We start from the raw sequence: 23131 nt of genomic DNA, 5'->3' as shown, positions 1-23131 counted from the left end.
CCCATCCAGGTACTGACCAGGCTCAGCCCTGCTTAGCTTCAGTGGGCAACCAGTCTTGACTCTTGGGCTGCAGGGTGATATGGCTACTGGCCAGCCATATATTAGTGACCTTTAATTTGCAGCAAGAGAAGCGGGGGGGACTTTGCTCACAACTGATTGGTTCAATTTCAGACAGAAACCTCTCAGGTTTCATAAAATATATCTACATTTGTGTTTTGAAGATTAACCAAAGCCTTATGGGTTTGGGATGGCTATGAGTAAATGATGATGACAGAATGTTTGGGTGAAATACCCCTTTACAAATCAGTTTTGTTGCTGACTCGTTGTATGACATGTAGCCTGTTAAAATACACGAGGTAAGTATTTTATATAAAAAAAAAACGAATTTAATTTTCTATTAAATATTTCCTTCTCAAATCAGATCTTTACAATTATATTAAAACCTGGCTGCAAGACTGTTAAATTGTCTTTGAGGGCAAACACGATGCCCTCTCATTCCTTTCAGTGCTACCCTCCTTTCTCTGCTTTGTTTCTGTGCTCTCCTCTCATAATGATCCCCCATGAGGCAGAGTATAAAAAAGAATCAGAACTTGAAGGAAAGAAGAATCAGTATGCAAAAGAGCCTGGTATTCTTGTCTGTTTGTGATTCAGCGAAGAGCTTGTCAACAAAAGCTGGTTTGCTCCAGTAGAGGGAAATCAGAAGCCTGTGAGGTGCAAATGCATGCCAAAACAGGGGTTCAACATGACCGACATTTCTGTTCCTGTTCAACCTGAACCCCTTAAAGAAAATATTTCATTAGTCAAGGATAATAAATTACACATTAGGCTCTTGGCAGTACACATCAGGTGAGACATTAACTCTTTGTTTTTCTTGCATCCTGATACGTCTTGCTGCTTTTATTATGTGATGCTACGTCCACTGGTATGTGCACTGGTAAAAAATGAATCAAACATTCAAAAATCTGCTGTTTATACTGTGATATCCATGGGACGACTTTAAAAATCAAAACACTAAGCAAACCTACAGTAACTTATTCTCCAAGCTGTTGCAGATGGGTAATTCACGCACAGACTACTTTGTTGATTATAATGGGAGCAATTCAGTTGAGCTGTGCCATGCGTGATGCTTCCAGAGGTTACATTTAAAAGCTGAAAATGTGTCATCTGCAAGCAGTATATGGAGGTAGGAAGGTATGAAGACCCATCAAATGTGGCTCAGACAATTATAATTGATTATTGTTTTGAGTTTTTCTAGCTCTGGTGTTACTTAAAGGTAACATATTATGCCCCTTTTCACAAGTTGTAATATAAATCTATGGTGTCCCCAGAATGTGTCTGTGAAATTTCAGCTCAAAATATCCCCCAGATCAACATGACATCATGACTTTGCGTAAACATACACCCCACTTTCAAGTCAAGTGGCGTGTTATCTATACGCATTTTGAGCTATTCGCGTGTATGTCCACGGCGAAATGAACCGTCATCTTTTGCGTGTATGTCTACGCCATTAAATGTCCGAGTGATTCCGCGTGTATGTGTACGCCGTTAAATGTACGAGCGAAACGATGGAAAATGTATATTTACATCTGTGGAGCAATATTTTTTTTCCTAGGATGGTAGGGGAAGACTCATAAATGGTATTAACCCCAGTGACGGGTAGGTTTAGGGACGGGGTTGGGGTAGGTCATAAATTTATATATACAGTAATGTACGTTAAGTCAACGGCGTTGATAAACACGCTGAAAAGCGATTATGCGTGTTGATAGCACGCCAAAAATGGAAATACGAATTGGCGTGTCATACATACGCCATTTCATGAGATCAGTCTGCCCAGATCATTTATTATAGCTTGTCAAATTTGCCCCTTTTTGTGTGTGAGCAAAAACGTTTTTGTGTGTATCCCTTTAAATGCAAATGAGCTGCAGCTCCCCACCTCCGTTCAGAAGAGGGCCGTACACGAGCTTCGGATACAAAACACACAAAGAATCTCACTCATCCAAAATCTCAGAAATAACCAGTAGCGGAGTGCAGCCTTACAGAGAGACTCGGGAAGAGGTTGCAACTTTTAGACTGCACCTGGACCTTTCTGAATGGTTAGTGGATAGATTTATGTAGTTGTTATGGAGTTACATTGATCCATCTCATCGACTTGCATGTACCGCCATGTTTAAAGGCTGTGTTGCAGGTTAACCACCACTGTCGATTAATGGGTACATAAATCACTCAAGATATGTATATCATTTTTAAAATGTCTCAAAAATGGTCTTAAAGACCAGTTTTTTACGTTTTGGGTATTAACGTTTTTGTTCTGTGATGACGTCGCGTTGGGGAGACGTGGAGGAAAGGTAGCCTCAGCCTAGTATTAGATATGGCGACTGATTCGGATGAGGAAGAGGTGGCAAGAGCCAACATGTATGATGGCCCACAGCCGTATAATTTCGAACCTGCCAGACGTGAGAGGGCAAATGAGGAATTGCCAAGAACTGATGGCCGTCAAAGCCAATTAAATGCATGGTCCGAGGAGAATGAGTGGAGAGTTGTTGAAGTGTCCTGGTGAGTTGCTATCATTTAGCAACGCAGCAATGAGCACTGGAGCTAGTCTACGAGCAGCAGTGCACAATATCGACACTTTTTTTTTTTTTACTGTCATTGAATAGCACCGAGTGAAAAATCAACGTTTTCTTTATATCTAGTGGCAGTGATCATGACGTTAGTTCAGATACCGGTAACCTTTGTCATAGTGTCGTAGTACTGGTAAACTTTGTCTTTGTCATCTAGAAATTGAAGGCATCATGCTAGCTATATGGGCGTTTCTAAGCGTTTATCTCTTCCTCCGGTGAAAATGTTGTTGCAAACGTAGCCGCCGCGTGTCTGTCGCTGTGTTTGGCAGGTGCTTGTGTGGGCGGTGCCGTCCCATGGAAACTGCGTTGGAAAGCTTGTGCTGTAGGGAAGTGAGTGCGTTTTGGTCGCTGGTCGAGGAGCTCACCCCGCGACCAGATGTGACGTGTCTCACTCAGCATCCAGGATTTGAGGCTATCTATTTATATATCTAGCTGCTAGCTATCTATGCTAACGTTATGCTATCTGGCTGTCTGCCTATCTCTCTCTATACTAGCCTATCTATCTATCTATCTGTATATCTATATATCTAGTCTATCTATATCTATGTATTTATCTATTTATCTATAATCTGCGCTATCTGAATACTCTCGTCTACTACTCGTGCTCTCAATGCTCTCAAGGCAGGCTTTGGTAAATTCTCTCCCCAAGGTGACGTAATGCAATGCATTGTGGGGGAAAGGAGAATCGTTGCAAACCGCTGTAAGATAGTACCTATACTTTTTCGTATTAAATTCAGTTTTGTGATACCCAACAACATAAAATACAATGGATAACAGTTTAAATGTTAATTACCAACAAGCAAATTGCACAAATTCGTTGAAAAATTAACCCTGCAACACGGCCTTTAACTTTTACACAAGTTGACACAGTTCCCTGAGGTCTGTATTAAGACAGCTGTGACATTTTTTGGTCAAAGTGTTCTGTGCTCATCTGTGCAGCCGACAACAGAACAGTTTGCATGCTTTGCTCGCACTTTTGCCATTGTTTAAGAACTGGTTACTGTTGTCGCTTGCGAAAAACAAATGGCGACGCCATGGGTGGAAACGTGCAGATTGAGGGGCAGTAATATTATAATAAGATCCCCTTCCTACGTCAGAAGGGGAATGAAATCTGATCGGCTTATTTTTGGACATGCTTGCAGAGAAAGGCTTACCAAAACAAAGTTGGTAGATGCACCGGGGACCAGATCATAGCACTTAAACACTGAAAAATTAAGATTTTCACGATATGTCCCCTTTAACATGAAGCTTTTTTTAATGATGCTAGACTAAATTTGAGTAAATTTGTTTAAAGACTAAAAAGACTAAATTTGTTATGAATAATATCAATATTCTGCATAAAATAACTTTATACACAAATATAATACTCATACCATGCATGGTGTAAGATTTGATCATACACCCACCTGGAGCTGAAATTTGATTTATCATTATGACCATGTCACCACACAAAGCTCTATGGCCTATAAGCAACCTCACAGGGTTCATGTCATTCATTTAAATCATCGCCACTTTCCTAAAGGAGGTGAGGTGTAAAGATAGCCCATTGATATTCAAATGTGGGACAAAGAGGCTTCTGTTAGATTTGATGGGCCATCAAACAGCATCAGTGTCTTACAGAAATGTCATGTAAGGCTTTGAAGGAGCAGGCCTGAGCGACGGTTTCACACCATGGCCGGTGGAAATGCACTGTGTGCCCTTTTGAAGACGCTGACACAGTCCCTGAGCAGTCCGGAGCTGTTTCCACCAACCTGTCATGCTTCTTCTGGATGTTCTCCTGATTAAAGGAGGGGAGTAAGTATAAAAGACAGGGCATCAGCACATACAGTCATAAGCTGTTTTCTACAGCAGCCTAGATGGATCCCATAAGTCTCACATTCAGCTCCTTATTAATTTAATCACTGTACAACGTTTAGGCCCGTTTCACACCGCATGTACAGTATACAGCCTGTAAGCGGCACTATAGTTTAACTGCAACATGCTTTCTCTCTAAGCGTTTCTCCTTTTTCTGTCTTTTAAAGGAGTCATGATCGATTTTTTAAATTATTTTAACTCTTTCCCTGCCATTGACAAAAATTTCCGGCTTTCCATGTTTTCACTGTTCTACAGTAGGGAGCGCTATTACACATCTTCTGAAAGAGTATTGAATCTCCTGATCAAAACACATGCGAAGAAGGAGCAGAAACAAGAGATAGCATATGTAATCATATGCATATGTAAAATAACGCGATCATCAACAACATTAAACAGCATATAAATTAAAACTGCCTAATGTTACAGAATGAAATGTCGAACGACTCAGGACGAGCTATATGTGACCGGTCTTCGTTTAGCTCTGCGTTGTGTTTGTGGATGAACGAGACCGGGCAACAGAAAGTACTCCAGACAGATTTTATTCTGCATGAATAAAAAGAAATATCACATCAAAAGCGAGTCTGTGGCCTTCTCTCGCGATTCAGCCTCTCTTCAGTCGCATTTACCGCGAACTGCAGGACATTTTACACTTTTATAAACATGCATTTCAGTTTCTCATATAATCAAATCTTGTTGGTTCAAAAGATTTCACAAAAAAATAAAAGCATTTTACATAAATTCAAAACAATATTAACATAAACATGAAAGAGAACATACCTGCATGAATAAAAAGAAATATCACATCAAAAGCGAGTCTGTGGCCTTCTCTCGCGATTCAGCCTGTTAGTGAAAGGCATTATTTTAGCCAACAGAGCTTGCACACTCATGCTTAATGAATTCTCCCCGAAAATACATGTTATGACTCATCACGTTATTAACACAAACTCCATACATGTTTGAATAAGATTAAAGTGCATTTTAGAACAAAATTACATGTTGTATTACAATAAACAAAACTCATATCAAACTTTTTAGACGGAGCGTCAGTACAACCCACCTCTCTTCAGTCGCATTTACCGCGAACTGAAAGAGAGCAACCGGAACCGGAACATGAGTCTTAAAGGAGCCACGCACCGCATTTAACAATACTACAAAATGACCATGTAACCATAGAAATATGACATCTCAATTAAATAGAAATCAATATTAGAAGAATAAATGAAATTCCAAAATACAAAATAATGAAAGAAATATAACAAATGATAATAAGAAAGGGAGATTTTGAGTGAAATTATTAAATAAATATTTTACACCCGTTACATTCACCTCCCCTAATTTCACCAAAATTCTATATGCGCATAAAGAGGATTTCCTAAAGAATCACAATGCAAAAATTCCACAGTTACAGCAATAAAAGCTATCTGTCTTGACAGATACAGAGAAATTTGAGGGTGATCAGGCCTCAAAACCTCTTAGTAAAGTATGTTGCCAAATACACCATACCACACGTAAACTTTGCAACGAATCCTCATTCACATTATTCTTATATGGCAATGAAAAATATATATCAGAAAATAAAATCGAAAATAAACTTCCTACCCAATCATGAATATTAGAATAGGCTTAAAAGGGACTGTGACTTTTTCTGGAACCTATCTGACAAGCTTGGCATTTTAAATGGCTTTTGAGCCATGGTCTCAATCAGACGGTTGACTTTTTTTACTACTCTACCAGCCCGTGTTGTAATTGTGCCTTGCGCTTGTTCAGGACCTGGCATTGACACATCACGTACCGGTGAATCGGAGTCAACGATATCTGAATTAGTAAAGTCAGATGTTGCCAATAGATTGTCACGATCAGAAGTTTCCGTGCTCAACGTTTTTTCAGGGAGCACCTGGTTTTGGCTGTCTTGACCAGGATTAACACAGTAAGTGTCATCACTTTCCTCTGCATCCAGTTCCATTTGTACATCAAGAGTTTCTGAACTCTTTGAAACATCCTCATTCATTACTAATGAATGTGTTTTCTTTTCAGGATCTTCATCTTCCAAGGAATCAGCGGAATCTGTTGATTGGCTCTCCCACTCGGAACTGTCCGAGCAATCGGCAACCGTTGATCCACATCTTTCATCCTCAGGACATGTCACAGGTAAGAAACTGATGTCTAAGAGCATGTTCCGATGTACGACTTTAATATGTCCTTTGTCATCCTTCACTTTGTATATGTGTGTCTGGGGATCATTATCCACAATGGTGTACACAGTAGGTTCCCATCTATCTGCCAACTTCCTTTTTCCTCTTTCTCCTTTATTGGCAATGAGCACTCTATCTCCATTGTTCAAATGTACTCCCTTGATCTTGCGGTTATACATCTTGGTCTGTTTCCTCTGTTCTTGTACAGCATGTTTTTGAGCAATTTCAGCTGCTTCGTGAAGATGGGACATTAAAGTGGCGACATAGCTGCTATAATCAACAATCACTGGATCCTTCGATACTTGCTTGAACATTATGTCAACAGGTAATCGTGGGACACGTCCAAACATGAGTTGGAAAGGTGCGTAACCCGTTGTCTCGTGTATTGTTGCGTTGTAAGCGAAGGTCAGAGTCTGGATTTGTTGTGGCCACTTATCCTTAGATCTCAGAGGCAAGGAGCGAAGCATACTTCCCAATGTTCGGTTGAACCGCTCTGTGATGCCATTTCCCATAGGATGATAGGCAGTTGTACGAGATTTGGAGACCCCAGAAAGTGCTAGCAGTTCAGCAATGAGCTCACTCTCAAAATTTGTTCCTTGATCCGTATGGATCCGCTCAGGAAACCCATACACACAGAACACATGGTCCCATATCTTCCGAGCAACTTGCTTAGCTGTCTGATTGCTGCAAGGAAAGGCGTGTGCAAGCTTAGTGAAATGATCCGTCAGGACCAACACATCCACTGAACGCTGTTTGTTATCTTCTGCACTCCAAAAATCAAGACAGACTAACTCCATAGGTGCAGAAGTTTGAATACTTTCCAGTGGAGCTCGAGCAGCTGGCTCAGGTGTTTTTGCCAAAATGCACCGCCTGCAACACTTCACATATTCTCTGATCTCGCGCTCCATCTTGGGCCAGAAGAAGCGCTGTCTTGCCAAGTGAACTGTTCTAGCCTGTCCTTGGTGACCGGCAAGATCGTGAAGACCGTGTAGAGCTTTTTCTACCATGCTCTGAGGCAGAACATACTGATGTCTTCTCTGTCTGCTTATAGGTTCCTTAGTCACCCTGTACAGAATCCCATCACACACTTTTAAGTGATCCCATTGCTTGACAAGGGCTAAAGATCTATAGTCGAGCTTTTCCCTCTCTCTTCTTGAAGGGCGTCTTTTACGAAGCACGAAAGGGAGAACCTTGGAAATGGTAAGGTCGAGCTCTTGACTTCTTTCCAACTCTTCATGAGAGAACATAGGCAGAGGCTGTTCACCATGGCTAGTGTCTGCAATCTGCTGAACTAACTGCACCAGCTGAACTGCTCGTGTCACCGTCGCCATTTCCCAGTCATCTTGGACATGGCAAAGTGTCTTGACGGCCACTGGATCACATGACTGCATACTACAGCTCGATTGACATCCAACCAGATCACTTATCTTGTGGCAATCAACCTTCAGACGAAACACATCCTGTATTCCTTCTTCTCCTACAGCATCAGCTTCGGTAAGTAAGCGGTTGTAACTCTCATTCATGAGCCTATGACCAATTGATCTTGCAAATGGATCTCTGCTTAAGGCATCAGCCACAATGTTCTTGACTCCTGCGATATGTTTTATGTCGAAAGAATAAGGGGCTAGTTTTGAAACCCACCTTTGTTCGCAGGCATCGAGTTTCGGCTTGGTCATAATGTGCGTAAGTGGATTGTTGTCAGTCCAAACTGTGAAGCTGTGCCCCTTGAGCCAGTGACTGAACTTTTCGCACACACTCCACTTCAAGGCCAAAAACTCGAGCCTGTGCGCAGGGTACTTCTTCTGTGACACGGTTAGGGTCTTGCTGGCGAAGGCAATTGGCCGAGCAATTTCTTCCCCTGCTGGAACTTGGGATAGCACAGCACCCAACCCATCCAGAGATGCGTCAATTGAAAGAATCAAAGGCCTAGAGAAATCAGGATGTGCAAGCACAGCACAGTTCACCAGCTTCTCCTTTAGTGTATTGAAAGCAATATCGCATTCCTCCGTCCAATCACTTGGATTCAGCTTCCTGAATGTGCCAACAGGCTTCCTTACTTTCTCTTTGCTTCTTCTCTTCTGACCCGCAGTTAGAGCAAATAGAGACTTAGCGATCGAAGAACAATTAGGAATAAAGTGTTGATAGTAGAAAATCATTCCTAAAAATGACTTGATTCTTCGCGCTGATGGAGTGCAACCATCTTCCTCCATAAGTTGCATCTTGGACATTTTGGATATCACATCCACCTTCGTAAAGTCCACAGAGACACCATGGCCAGAAACAATATGGCCCAAGAATTTCACTGAATCACGCAAGAAATGACACTTTTTGGGACTCAGTTTAAGGTGATGTAACCTAAGTCGCTGAAAAACCATTTCAAGCCTGCTCAAAGCCTCTTGCTCTGTGGACGCGAACACAAGTAAATCGTCCAAATAACAGAGTAAGCTGGTAAAGTTCATATCTCCAAAAATGCTAAGCATCATCCGCATGAACGAAGCTGGACTGTTGCACAAGCCTTGTGGCATGCGGTTATACTCATGCAGTCCCATAGGAGTAATGAAAGCGGTGTATTTTTTGTCTTGTTCATGCATGGGCAAATTGTAGAACCCGGAGGTCAAGTCCAAAGTGCTGAAGTAATTGTTTCCTCCTAAAGCAGCAAGGCAGTCGGACTGGTGAGGGAGTGGGTGAGCATCTTTGAGTGTTCTCGCATTAAGCCACCTGAAGTCCGTACAGATGCGGAGGCTTCCATCCTTTTTCCACACAAGTACTAATGGCGATGCATACTCGCTTACAGATTTTCGAATGATACCCTGCTCCTCCATGTCAGTTAACACCTGACGCAACTTCTGGTAGTGAGCAGGAGGGATCCTCCGATATGGCAACCGGAAAGGCCTCTCATCAGTAAGTCGGATGCGGTGTTCAAATTCCTTAGCCTCACCACAGTCTAAGGGATGCTTAGAGAACACATCATTGTAATTCACCAATAACTGTACAAGTTTCTCTTTGGATTCCTCAGTGACTTTGCAGAGATCAATGTCAATTTCGCTTAACCCAACATCTTGCAATCTCAAATCCGAAGCACCATTTGGAGTAGCTTGCATCTCTGAACTAACTTCCTTCATCTTTCCAGTGCCCTGGAAAACTGGGAAATCTTCTACAGCTAGACAAGGTGAAACATCTGCCAATTTCCGATTCTTCCTTAGCGTGACAGGTTGGTCAGACAAATTGGTTATTTTCATAGGTACCCACCGATCACCCCACATAGATGTTATCACACGAGCTACCATGATGTTTCTTGGCATAGTTTTGGAGGTAGTTGGTTCAACGAGAATGGTGCTCCCAAGGGACAATGGAGTGTTGCTGGGCAGTCTTCCCCACACTAAATGCTCTTGTCTAGCAGCAAGAGTTACAGCATGATGGAGCTTTACTGTTCCGATTTTGGTAGGGATCTCATCATGTCGCCAGCGTGTGAGATTTGACATAACATCCAAAAAGTGTTCACCGTCCGGTGATAACTGTGTAGCACGTTGCGATATGAAGTCCCAATACTCATCTGTGTTCTTCATTCGGTTCACAATATGTTTAATCAGGTTAGTGCCCAGAATTAGATCATCGTGTTGTCCTGGAACAACGAGAACTGGAACTCGACAGCTGATGCCATACACTTTCATACTAACTTCGTACAAACATTTTGGCTGTGCGGTCCTACCCCCAACACCGACAAGAACGATATTCTCTGGTAGTGATTTCCTGTCCAAAACAACATTTTCAGCCAACAACTTTTGTTCAGCTGTCTCACTGAGGGTACAAGACATGGAGCCAGTGTCGAGCATTCCTCTCATATGGAACTGACCATTTAAAATCACAGAAGTATAGAAAAGCTCATCAAAAGCCTTTATTGTCTGCATATTTTGTGCGTATATCACGCAAGTACCATCAGATGCAGTATGGCATGCATTCTCATACTGCAGCTCCAGATCACTTATGAGGGTTTGATCATCACCCACACATCCCCTCTCCAAATGTGGGTCTAATGGTTTAAAGGACCAGCTCCTCGTGGCGAGTAGTTTACCTCCAGACTGTCATGTCTACTCCACTTCGGGCACTCTCTTTTCCTGTGTCCATGTTCGAAACAAAACAAGCATAAACCGTCTCTTCTACAATGTGCAACTGTAGAGTGGTCTATGCCTCTGCACACTTTGCAAAACTTCCTGCTCACATTCCCATGCCTAAATGAATCTACGGGTACAGAGGGGGTTTGCATGCTTTGTTTCAGCACACGATCAAGCAAACTGATAAGGGACTGAGTGCAGCTATCACCTGTCTGAGCTGATGGTGTAACTGGCAACCCACCTTGACCTGCTGACACTTTCGGCTCATTTCCAGACATTCCATCATCTAAATTTGACATTTGGGTATTGGCAGCCACAGTTTTCTCAAAGGCAGAACGATTAGACTGTGCCTTCATTTGTGCTCTTTTCTCAGCTTGATATTCATCAAGACGTTCTTGTATTTCAGCTGCCGTCCACCTATCAGCAGACTTGAACCTCAGGATAGCAGATAGAGATTGATCAGGACAATGTTTAACAAACATTTGTGTCACCTCACGGGTAGGATCTTCAATACTTCTGCCCTGCCTTCTCAAACATTCGTCAGCAACATCAACAGCTTTATTAAGCCGAATCCAATATTCCATTGCATTCTCTCCTGCTACAGGTAAAGTGCAATAAAAGTCAGCAAGTGGCATAGATGAATATGTCAGTTCGCTGAAGTGTTGCTTGAGTATGTCTGTGACAATTCTTGGGTTTGTTTCAGGCTTCAGCGATGGATTGCTGCGTAGTGCTATCTTGATCACATCTTTGGCTCTTCCCATTAAATTCGACATGATCTCATCCGCCTGTTCAGCTAAAGGAACACCTTTCTTCCTCAAATAAACATCCATGAGTTCTTCCCATTCGTGTATTGACAATTTGTCAGATCCATCCCCTCTGAAACAGGGAGGTGCCTTAACATCAGGCTTCATTACTAACTTCATGCCAGTGAAATTAAGAGAAGGTGACTCCATGTGAACCTGGCTCGTCCCCATGCTCTGCGTTTGAATATCAGGGCACTCATTTTTTTCACTGCTTTTTTTCAGCTGATCAGATATTGACTGCCCTATTTGTTGAGCAAGCTGTGTGATCAAACTACTCAAGTCAGCATTACTGTGGTCTCGGCTGTCTGAAGCAGCACCTTCACACTTCTCTGATTCAGTAGTATGCACTCTACCGGGATTACGGGTAGAACAGAAATCAGGAGAGCCAATATTAACTGTCCTTCTGAGTGGTGTCTGTTCAAGTTCACCAAATATACGGCCCCTAGCAAAACCCAATTCAAACCCATCATTAGGAGAGTAACTTGTCTTCTCACTATTTTGTGACATCATGAGTTTTACAAATCAACAAAAATAAATTAAAACAGATAATGACCACAGAAAAAAAACTGTTCACATGTGTACACTACACACCTAAGAGTAATACACAATCAAATAATCAAACAAAAATGTCAAATTCAATCTTTTCTTTGTCTCTCTTTTTTTTCTGTAAATATGAAGTTTCAACCTTTTTTTGATACAGTCTAATGTCCAACCTGTCTTTCCTTTGGCACAGATACAGGCAGATTTGGACGTTCCAGAATGCAGCAAACCCCGGCGACCAAGCTGATGTTGATCAAAGGGGATCCACGATGACTTGCATCAAATAAAAGTCACGGCACCAATGTGACCGGTCTTCGTTTAGCTCTGCGTTGTGTTTGTGGATGAACGAGACCGGGCAACAGAAAGTACTCCAGACAGATTTTATTCTGCATGAATAAAAAGAAATATCACATCAAAAGCGAGTCTGTGGCCTTCTCTCGCGATTCAGCCTCTCTTCAGTCGCATTTACCGCGAACTGCAGGACATTTTACACTTTTATAAACATGCATTTCAGTTTCTCATATAATCAAATCTTGTTGGTTCAAAAGATTTCACAAAAAAATAAAAGCATTTTACATAAATTCAAAACAATATTAACATAAACATGAAAGAGAACATACCTGCATGAATAAAAAGAAATATCACATCAAAAGCGAGTCTGTGGCCTTCTCTCGCGATTCAGCCTGTTAGTGAAAGGCATTATTTTAGCCAACAGAGCTTGCACACTCATGCTTAATGAATTCTCTCCGAAAATACATGTTATGACTCATCACGTTATTAACACAAACTCCATACATGTTTGAATAAGATTAAAGTGCATTTTAGAACAAAATTACATGTTGTATTACAATAAACAAAACTCATATCAAACTTTTTAGACGGAGCGTCAGTACAACCCACCTCTCTTCAGTCGCATTTACCGCGAACTGAAAGAGAGCAACCGGAACCGGAACATGAGTCTTAAAGGAGCCACGCACCGCATTTAACAATACTACAAAATGACCATGTAACCATAGAAATATGACATCTCAATTAAATAGAAATCAATATTAGAAGAATAAATGAAATTCCAAAATACAAAATAATGAAAGAAATATAACAAATGATAATAAGAAAGGGAGATTTTGAGTGAAATTATTAAATAAATATTTTACACCCGTTACATATAGGACTGTGCAAGCATTAGGTGTGTTGATGGACTCGATCGACTCCATCTATGTTTTGATCATCTTACTGAATCTGATCTGCATGTAGTCTTTTACAAAAACATGATTTTCTCAGCTTTTTGCTCAAAATTTAACTTTTTTTATGATAACTTACCCACATTCAGGCCTCGCACCTTTTTTTTTTTTGCGTATTCCATGGTCGGGAATGATCTAAAGGAGTAACATTGCGACTTCAAAAGATCCGGAAAAAACACATTGTAGTCAAAACCATGTTAGTTGTAATTCTTGGAAAGTGGATTCTGTTAAAGGGGTCATATGACGGTTCTAAAAAGAACATTATTTTGTGTATTTTGTTGCTCCTCTATGCCCCGCCTTTCTGAAACGCGTCTATTTTTACAAAGCTCATCGTTCTGAAAAGCGTGGCGTGCTCTGATTGGCCAGTGATCCATTGCATTGGGATTGGCCTGAATACCTTAAGCATGTGAGGGAAATGTCACGCCCCTTACCATAATGGAACATCAGCTCCCAAAGCAATAATGACAGTTTATAATGTCGGAAATACCTTATCAATTCGAGCCTGAATCTGATCCGGAAAATCCAGATGACCAAGCTGATCGATCAACTTTGCCAGCACGACTGGACCAGAACGTATAAGGTTTTATTTCATTGGGGACATAATGACTGATTAATATGACTTTGGAGTGGACTTTGAGCTTTGTAACCTTGCAGACCTTTTTTATGCTCAAACAGCAACAAAGTGAAAAAGCATAATAGACCCCTATAACTAAATCTGCTTGCAATCACATCATTCTCTATAGGGGACAGCTGATTGGTTCCTGCCGTATCACATCAGTAGCCAATGAACTTGCAGCTCAAATACTCGGTCAACCTCTGCTGGAAAATTTTGCAGCATGCTTTCTGAAACCCTCCATCTTCCCCAGCTCCACCTGTAAAGATCTGCTATGGGTAATGCACGTATCCTTAGTCTAGCAGCAGGATTTCGTAGGGGCTGTTTACACCTGGCCACTTAATGCGTTTTCTCAGTTTGGATTTCAATCCAATCTTCAATTCCCGAGCTATATGCAGATTTAATGGAGTTCACGTCACCGAAAGCAACCGATATGAGCTGCATTTCATTGATCATCAGCTAATTTCAAAATCAAAGACCGCAATAAGAGAGAGCGGCAACAGCCCTGGTAAGATCATTTCATTTCTTTACTTTTAATGAAGATGACTGTCAAGTTAAGTCAAGTCACCTTTATTATATAGCGCTTTTTTACAAAACAGATTGTAAGCAGCTTCACAGTGATAACATGAAAATAATACAACAAGTTTGTTTCTAGAAGAAAATTGCATCATCGTCCACCTGAAGTAAGGCAGATCAATAATATTGTTGAATATTAAATGTCCCCAACTAAGCAAGCCAAAAGCCAAGGCAACAGGAACCAAAACTCCATCAGGTGACAGAATGGAGAAAAAAACCTCGGGAGAAACCATGGCTCATATTGCGTGTTAAGCATCTGCGACTTACTTTCACTTTGATTTAGGATAGTTTGCGCGTTGGCTTGATGAATAGATGAATAGAAATCTGTCTTATAGCCTGTAACACGCTCTCACACGTTTATTTTTAGCATTGTTGGGAGAAGTAAAATATATTATGTGGTTTCAAAAACCAGATGCATTTACACTTGTCCAGTTTCGTCTGGAATGCGGCCCAGACCACCTGAGGTGGTTTGAGCGATCAGATTTAAATCCGTCTCGAATGTGTTTCGGAGGGCATTTACATCTGGTCTTTTCACGATCGGATAGATAGCTATCCAATGACAGAAAAGTTGAGAAAACGCATGAAGTGGCCAGGTGTAAACAGCCCATTAGTGTGTTATGTAGTGGCAGTAGCAAGTCCCGTACTTGCTCTGCAGCAGCAATAATCCACAGCAGCAGCAGGGTAGCAGATCTTTTCCACCAAGACCAAACATTGTCATATCCATGCCAAACACTCTGAGAGTTGTCATGACAGAAATACTATGTCAATAAAACTGCATCATCCTTTAAGCCCTCAAAAATTAATCATTTTGTGAATCAATTGGTTCAGTTAATTCAAATGACTTGCAAGAAAAATATGAAAAAAAAATGCAAATTAACAGGGAACAACGAGTGAATATGCATTGTGCGTGCTTGCAAATAAATAAACTCTATGTCAATAAAACTGCAGCACCTTTTAACCACAATCTGCCGCCTTTATTTTGCTGAGACTTCCAGGGACACACAAGGATTTAGCACCTTACCGAAAGACTCGGATCCTGCTGAGAGCTCACCATTACAGCACATCAGTGAAAACTCATGTGCAGCTGAACCGCTCTGATTACTGAATGGGGATTGCCCAGTGTGACTGGCAGCTCACATGGTGGTTTTGTTAAATAGGCGAGAATTACTTGAATAAAAAAGCATAGTGGGGGGTGTGGGGAATGTGTGGTTGTAAGAGTCAAAAGTAACACATGTGAGATAGAGAGAGGAGAGGGAAGGAGCAAGGACAGTAATAACCATGCAGGAAGCATGCAGGGCCCAAAGGATACAATTAGCAATCAGGACATAGTGCTGGAGGCCTGATTACAAATGCAAACCATGTCTTCCTACAAATCCGGGGGTTATCAAACACCAGGCAGCCTTTGGTGAAGCCAGAGATGAGCTGTGGCCTCTGCATTGGACACACTAACTGCATTCCATTTTACAAACACAGCTCTTTATAGGGCCGGGGAGACACTTAACATTTTCATTGGTTTGTTGTTTGGAGCGGATTCACTTCAAAAGAACAGTCAAAGATGCATTTTGTCAAATTGAGTGATGCGAGCATTTAAGTAAGAAGCAAGCATATGGGACTAATGTTAACATAATGCTTTATATATTGCAGAAGTTTTATGTCGAAATATTTTTGTTATTAATGAAATGTAATTAATAATAAAAAGGATAAAATGTAATTTATCATGCCCCTGACATAATCTTTAAAATCTGTATGAATTAGAAATTCACCTAATCTATTTACTAAATGCATCTTTATGATCTTATTGTGCATTTGTTTAATAAAAAAAAATAGACCTCATCATTTTTTTTATCAAAATACCTTAACCGGATCTTCCAGCCTTTTCCAATCACAAAATTCCAATTCCAAAAGTCTGTTTCACTTGGACGTGTCATAATATGGAAGAAATGATCTGTTGCTACTTCAATTACATGTCCCCTTTAACATGTAAAATTAAATTATTAATTATTATGTTTGAAATTTCACCTATTGAAACTTTATTGTATACCTTTATATAGTATTTTTTAGACCAAGAACATTTAATTTCCCAGAATGCATTACGTGTGTGCAATTTAATTCAACTTCCTGTAGCGTGTGGCCAATTCAATTTAAATTCACACTCATCAGTTTTTCTGATTTTGATTTTTTTACAGGGTTCCACTTCATATTTTACTTAAATGATCCCAGTACTCTGTTCTGACTTGGAATCTTTTTTTTTCTTTTTTTTTTTTGCCTAATGGCAGATTCCCATAAATACCTCTGAGCATATCTCTATTGGCCGAGTTTCTGAACCCAAGCACAGCTTAATTCCTTCAGTATCTCTCTCCCGAAGAGCCAGTATTCTGACTAATGTCCCTTGACACCTTGAACTCCATATTGTGTTACAAACTCCCTCTTTAATTTGTGAGAGAGGAAAAAGAACGACAGCTCACTAAGAAACATCAAAGCTCTCTTCTGCCCTCTGAGAACCCGAAACTAATTTCTCCATACTTAAATTGCTTAAAGCGTAAAATGGACTGAACGTTTATTTCAAATTAGCCATAAATTGAAGTTTGTTGAACATTCCCGTGACTCAACAGCACTGACCTAGGCAGAGCAGTAGATTAGAAAGGTAAAAGTGATTTCATTTGTACTGGGTGTCTTTTGCAGCTAACCTGCCACCATGCAGGGTAGGGCAGTGTGGGGGAAAAAATGCCCCCCTTAAGGACTGTGTAATTTTTTTCTGTGAAAAAACAAAAGTTATGTGCCTAGAAGTTACGCTAGTTTTCAGTGACAAAATTACATAAATTATAAACTAAGTGTGAAAAATGGCCAGAGTTTTCATTTTATTCGATTTTTTACAAAAATGTAATTTGTACCAAGGGGGCGTTATTGCCCCACAGGTGTACAATGCCCCCTTTCTGAAAAAACAACAACAATTTGCTTTATACTTTTACAGCAAAATCATAGTTTTAGCTTAAAATTAAGACAAGCAGTTTTAGCTTAAAATAAAAAAGACAAGGCAAAATAACAGTAGATAAATATGAATATTTATTAATGAACCATGCTGAAAATCAGCCTACTTGAAAAATATTGTTAGATGATAACTGGCTAGCTAACTTGAGGTAATTTTTAAATATAAAGTCCAAACATTTGATGGAAAAACAAAGGATGTGATGTTTAGACCATGGTAATACAGTAATTATGATAGTGGGAAGCGATGACCCCTGGGGCGTTTTACCCCACAGAGGTTTGAATCTTTTTTTATGTCATTCTAAAAATATAATTATACTTTCCTTAATGTACTCCTTAACTACAGGCCTTACTATTCTCGTATTATAACGGTGATGTTCTTCAAACCAACAAGGTTTAAAACACTTTTTTTCCTTACTGCTGAAAATTAGATCTCTTACCGTGAAATCTGTTTTCTCTCAGGTAAGTCGCCAGTGTAAGCTTCACTGTGAATACTTCTACATCACTTAGTCATAGCAACAACAAGGAAAAACAGTAGTAGTCGGGGAGCCAAAGTCTCAAAAATGGGTTGAACCTGACATGGTCTGCCATACTTTTTATTTGTGTTTTTTTTCTCTGTTAACTTAGACCCTAAGAACCAATAATTGGAGGGTCTGCTCTGCTGGAAATATCGTGAAAAAAAATTGTGGCCATTTTAGTGTATGCACCCTTTATTTTTTATCAGAAAAATGTGAAAAATGATTTTTTTTTTCATCAAATCCTTAGTGGGTTAGGTAGGCTGTCAATAAATGCATTCCAGATACACAGAACACGTGCTGACAACATCCACTGAAAAAATAACTCTTAAAACACATTTCTACATGATTTTGCATCAATTTAATGCAAAAAAATTAGGCGTTTTCTCACTTTTTTCCAATTTTTTCATCTTTACATCATTTGCAATCAACTATTCCCCTAAGTTATGACATCAGTCAATATGCCATTCTTTTCACCAAACACTATACTCATTCCACAGAAAAAATGATAAAAATCCAACCAAAATCAATGGATCTGTGATGATTTCACTAGTAGTTGGCGATCAACAGGCTCAGAACTTCAATAGAATTTTAGACTACGGTACTCTCATAATTCTTAAAAACATGCTGGATATTTAGCATCATGGCACACTTACAAACACACATACACACACATGATCTTAGTAGTTTTAATGAGTTTGGAACAACCAACCAACGGTTACTTCGAAGCTCCTCATCATTGTCTGTGGTAAGTGACAGTGACTTTACCGCTAGCTTTAGCCGTTTTAGCTAATTTCGGTGGTTTCTTTAAACGGCCCTAACTCCTCACAGGTATGGGGTAGAGACTTCCTTTTTTTTTAAATGCTCAGAATTTTATGCTCTAAGAGAGGTATGTGTCCTATATGTCCATTTTGCTTCGACCGGAAGTTGAGAAATTGCGAAAATTTCAACTGGACTTGTTAGGTAACAAAATAGATATGAGAATTATGCTGCTACAGGGATACGTTTGGAGCGAGGAATCATTGGAAATACATTTGTATGAAGGTATACAAACCCCCCACTGTAGACCTCGTCTGATGCCAAATTGGTAGACATCGCCCAACCCTAGGCCAAGATAGTCAAAATGCTTAGTCATGTTGTCAATATAACAGTGTAGGCCTACTCTGTCAGTATTTTCATTTGGCTACGATTTTGATGACAATGATCGAAAATGCACAAGACTGCAATTTATACATATAAATGTACACATTATGTGGGATATTGATAGCAAGAGACTGGACAGGATTCAGTTACATTTTTACTGTTGGTCTGTCGACAAATTACAGTAGAATGTCATTGCGATATAAAGAAAAAATACAAGACTATACACGTGAAACTCGAAATATTAGAATATCGTGCAAAATTTCATTTATGTCAGTAATTCAACTGAAAGGCACAATATGTAAGAATTGTTCGCCACAAGAGGGCGCAGTTTCCAACAATAACAAAGGCGTAGGTTGATGACGCAGTGATGAGCTGAATGATGGGACTTGCTGTCAAGCTGATGGATCTAATAATGTTTATGGATGAGGGCAAACGTTCATGTTTTTTAACATTACAGTGGTATAAAGCAGGTTGCGATTGCTAAAGAGACAGATATCACACACGAGTCCCACGGATATAAAGGAATAAGGACATTTAATTCTACCGAACTACCCCCAAAGTGGTGGATTAAGTTACTCACACAGGTCAGTTTATTAGACGAATTAAACTTGTGAGGTAACGCAGCGCTGCTTCACTTGGTCTTACGCTACACTATCACACTAAACGGCATTTAAATTTGTGTATTGAAAGTTATAATGTTAGCCTATACTACGTGTTAGTTCGTTTGCTATACGAAACTAGCAGTAAGCTAGATTAACATTAGAATAACTGAGTCTGACCATTTTCTAACATTTTATCATGTTGAGCTAACGTTATATAACATTTGCTCACCTGTAAAGCTGTCAGGTCGCGACTCATGAAGCTCTGTCAAGTCCAAGTTAGTCGCGGACGTGGAGCTCTCGTCATCTCAAAAACGCCACGCTGATATTGATCCTCATTTTAGTTCTCCTTGTTTGTCCCAAAGTCTGCTTGCCATGGTCTATGTTTGAAAGAAACAAGAACTGCGTGCCGCTAAACGTTACGCACTACGCAGTTGTCCACGTCTGTCGCCATGGTTACGTCATGGCTATGGCAGTATGAACGCGTATGAACGGACACCGAGAACAAAAAAAAATGAACGGACACCGAGGATAGCGCGGATAATGCGTCATTGACAGGCGACATTTTTTTCCGGGACGGCCACTTATTTAAAATTGGAATTTCTCTGAAATAAAAAAATCTTTGGAGACTTTCGGGATATTGTAAGTACACAACTGCAGGAAATATATCACACTGTGCAAGTGATTTTTGGATATTTTATTACAAAATTCGTACATATTGTAGCCTACCTGTAAGGTGAAACTAATATATTATATAGACCCGTTACATGCAAAGTGAGATATTTCAAGCCTTTATTTGTTATAATTTTGATATGGCTTACAGAAAAGCTTTTCACAATATTCTAATTTTGAATTTGGGGTTTTCATAAACTGTAAGCCATAATCATCAAAATTATAACAAATAAAGGCTTGAAATATCTCACTTTGCATGTAATGAGTCTATAATATATTAGTTGCATCTTTTAAGTTGAATTACTGAAATAAATGAACTTTTGCACGATATTCTAATTTTTTGAGTTTCACTATATACACACACACACACACACTGTATATGTACGTGTTTGTGTGTTACATTGATTTTTGTCTCTATAAAGTATATTTACTGTATAATGCAAAATGCAAGTAATAAGCATTACAGTAAGTATACAGTATCACAGTATAGTGAACATTGTCTAGATACAGTACCTGTTCTGTCTACACTTGAATGATTGAGTGATTGTTCTCCCAACATCCGACTGCACCTTTCGACCCGATTCGGCAATAAGGTCATGACTGAGAACATGGTCCTTTTTTCATCAGAAACATGTCTACAATCTTGGCCTCTTCTACCTCTTCCTCTGTTTTGCCTCCCTAGTCTTCCACCACACATCCTTACTCCTCTTTTTCTTGTCGGCTGGTGACCCTATTTGTTTCTTTGTTTATTCTTCCATTGTCAGAATTTGTAACTTTTTGCTCTTTCTATATGCTTTCCAAATGAAGCTCCATGACATGCACCTCTGAGCTATTTTAGAGAATTGGTTGATCATATCTAGCCCTTTACATTTCCCTTCCTTAGAGAAATTCAAAATTCACCTCTGCAATTCATCAATTCAGGACACATTACAAAAAAAAGAAATGTGTAGAAAATATGCTTGACAGTTTATGACAACTGTTTAACCATTTTGCATTTAATGACTTTTTATGCAAGGAACTAATATAGATGTTTTAAGGGGTAAGACTATTCAACAGGGAACTAATATATTTTGATCAACGTGACATAAGCAATTGATAATGTAGGAAACAGCAGACACTTGTACAGTCTAATTATAATAATTGCATGAATGTACCAAAGCATTTGCAATTTGTTCAAAAGAATGAGAAATTTAATGCTTTACAAAAACTGTAAAGACAATGGGTCTCATTCACTAATAATTGCGTGGATTATTTCGTATTTGTACGCACAGGAGAACTTCTCACGAAAAATCTCTGCCTAATTCACAACACGTTCGTACGCACATTAATTTGTTCTTAAAATCGTTAGTACGCACAATTCACGCACAAAATCTGTGCATACACACATGCTTAGTGAATGAGACCCAGTGTCCAAATGCAATGATAGATAGATAGATAGATAGATAGATAGATAGATAGATAGATAGATAGATAGATAGATAGATAGATAGATAGATAGATAGATAGATAGATAGATAGATAGATAATGTGACCCTTGAATGCAATATGAAAGTGTCAAATGCAAATATTTAGTAGAAGATTTATAACCAAAAAAAATGATAACATTAGTGATGATGATGATGATGCTATCTTGGTAAGAAATTAGAACACTTTCCTGTTAATAGACATCTCTATGATGGGATGCAGTTGTCAGATTATGTAAATCATGCACAAAAGCTCTTGGCTCCCTTGAACACTTCAAAGTAGCAGGGTTAGAGAGGGAATTAGTTTGCTCGCTAATCTCAGCTGAAGGAATGGAAGTTTCACTTTGTTAATATACCCGCATTTAATAGGAGAGAGAGAGAGAGAGAGAGAGAGAGAGAGAGAGAGAGAGAGAGAGAGAGAGAGAGAGAGAGAGAGAGAGAGAGAGAGAGAGAGAGAGAGAGAGAGAGAGAGAGAGAGAGAGAGAGAGAGAGAGAGAGAGAGAGAGAGAGAGAGACATCAAAGTGGAGCAATATAAAATTTTTTTCAGAGACCTTCCCTTTGATTTGTGAATGAGTTTCCACACGGGCAACACTTCTTATTCTATAACATTTATGCTGTTACTGTTAAATCTAGAAAAATATTATTTCATATACCGCATTTGATGAAGGATTTTAGTCACAGCTAATCTAATTGTTAATCTTACTTGTGAAAAGGTCTGGAGCGAGAGCTAAACTGATTTTCTAAATATTCATGCTACAAATGTAACCAGCGTTTCCCAAAGTATGTGTGTCCTAGAGGGCCATTTCATTTAATTCTGTGCAATTTATAAAGAGCCCCTAACTGAAATTATATGAAGACCCTAACTGAAATTTAGCGAATCATAATTGCTGGAAGAATAAAAGCATACAGACCTTTTAGAAGTCGTTTCAATGTTCCTGAGCGTAGTCTTAAATCTCCAGTAGTGTGATTGACACTTGGCATTTTATTCTATGAAGAACATTTTCTGTACAGGTTTGAGGCAGTCCATTAGAAAATCATGTGACCAGTTTTAATAAGTTTGACCCTTGAGTTCTAGTTCTCTAAATTAGTTCTATGGCAAGGACAGCATATGGCACTTCAATGTGTCATTTCAGTATTATGAAAGTCCAATCTGACTGTGCTTCGAAAATTAATATTGAAATTACATTTTAAAATTACATAA

The sequence above is a fragment of the Rhinichthys klamathensis genome, unplaced genomic scaffold, assembly GCF_029890125.1.
Source record: "Rhinichthys klamathensis goyatoka isolate OS25496 unplaced genomic scaffold, OSU_Roscu_1.1 h1tg000197l_1, whole genome shotgun sequence".
Lineage (NCBI taxonomy): Eukaryota > Metazoa > Chordata > Actinopteri > Cypriniformes > Leuciscidae > Rhinichthys > Rhinichthys klamathensis.
This window is presented reverse-complemented; position numbering follows the sequence as displayed.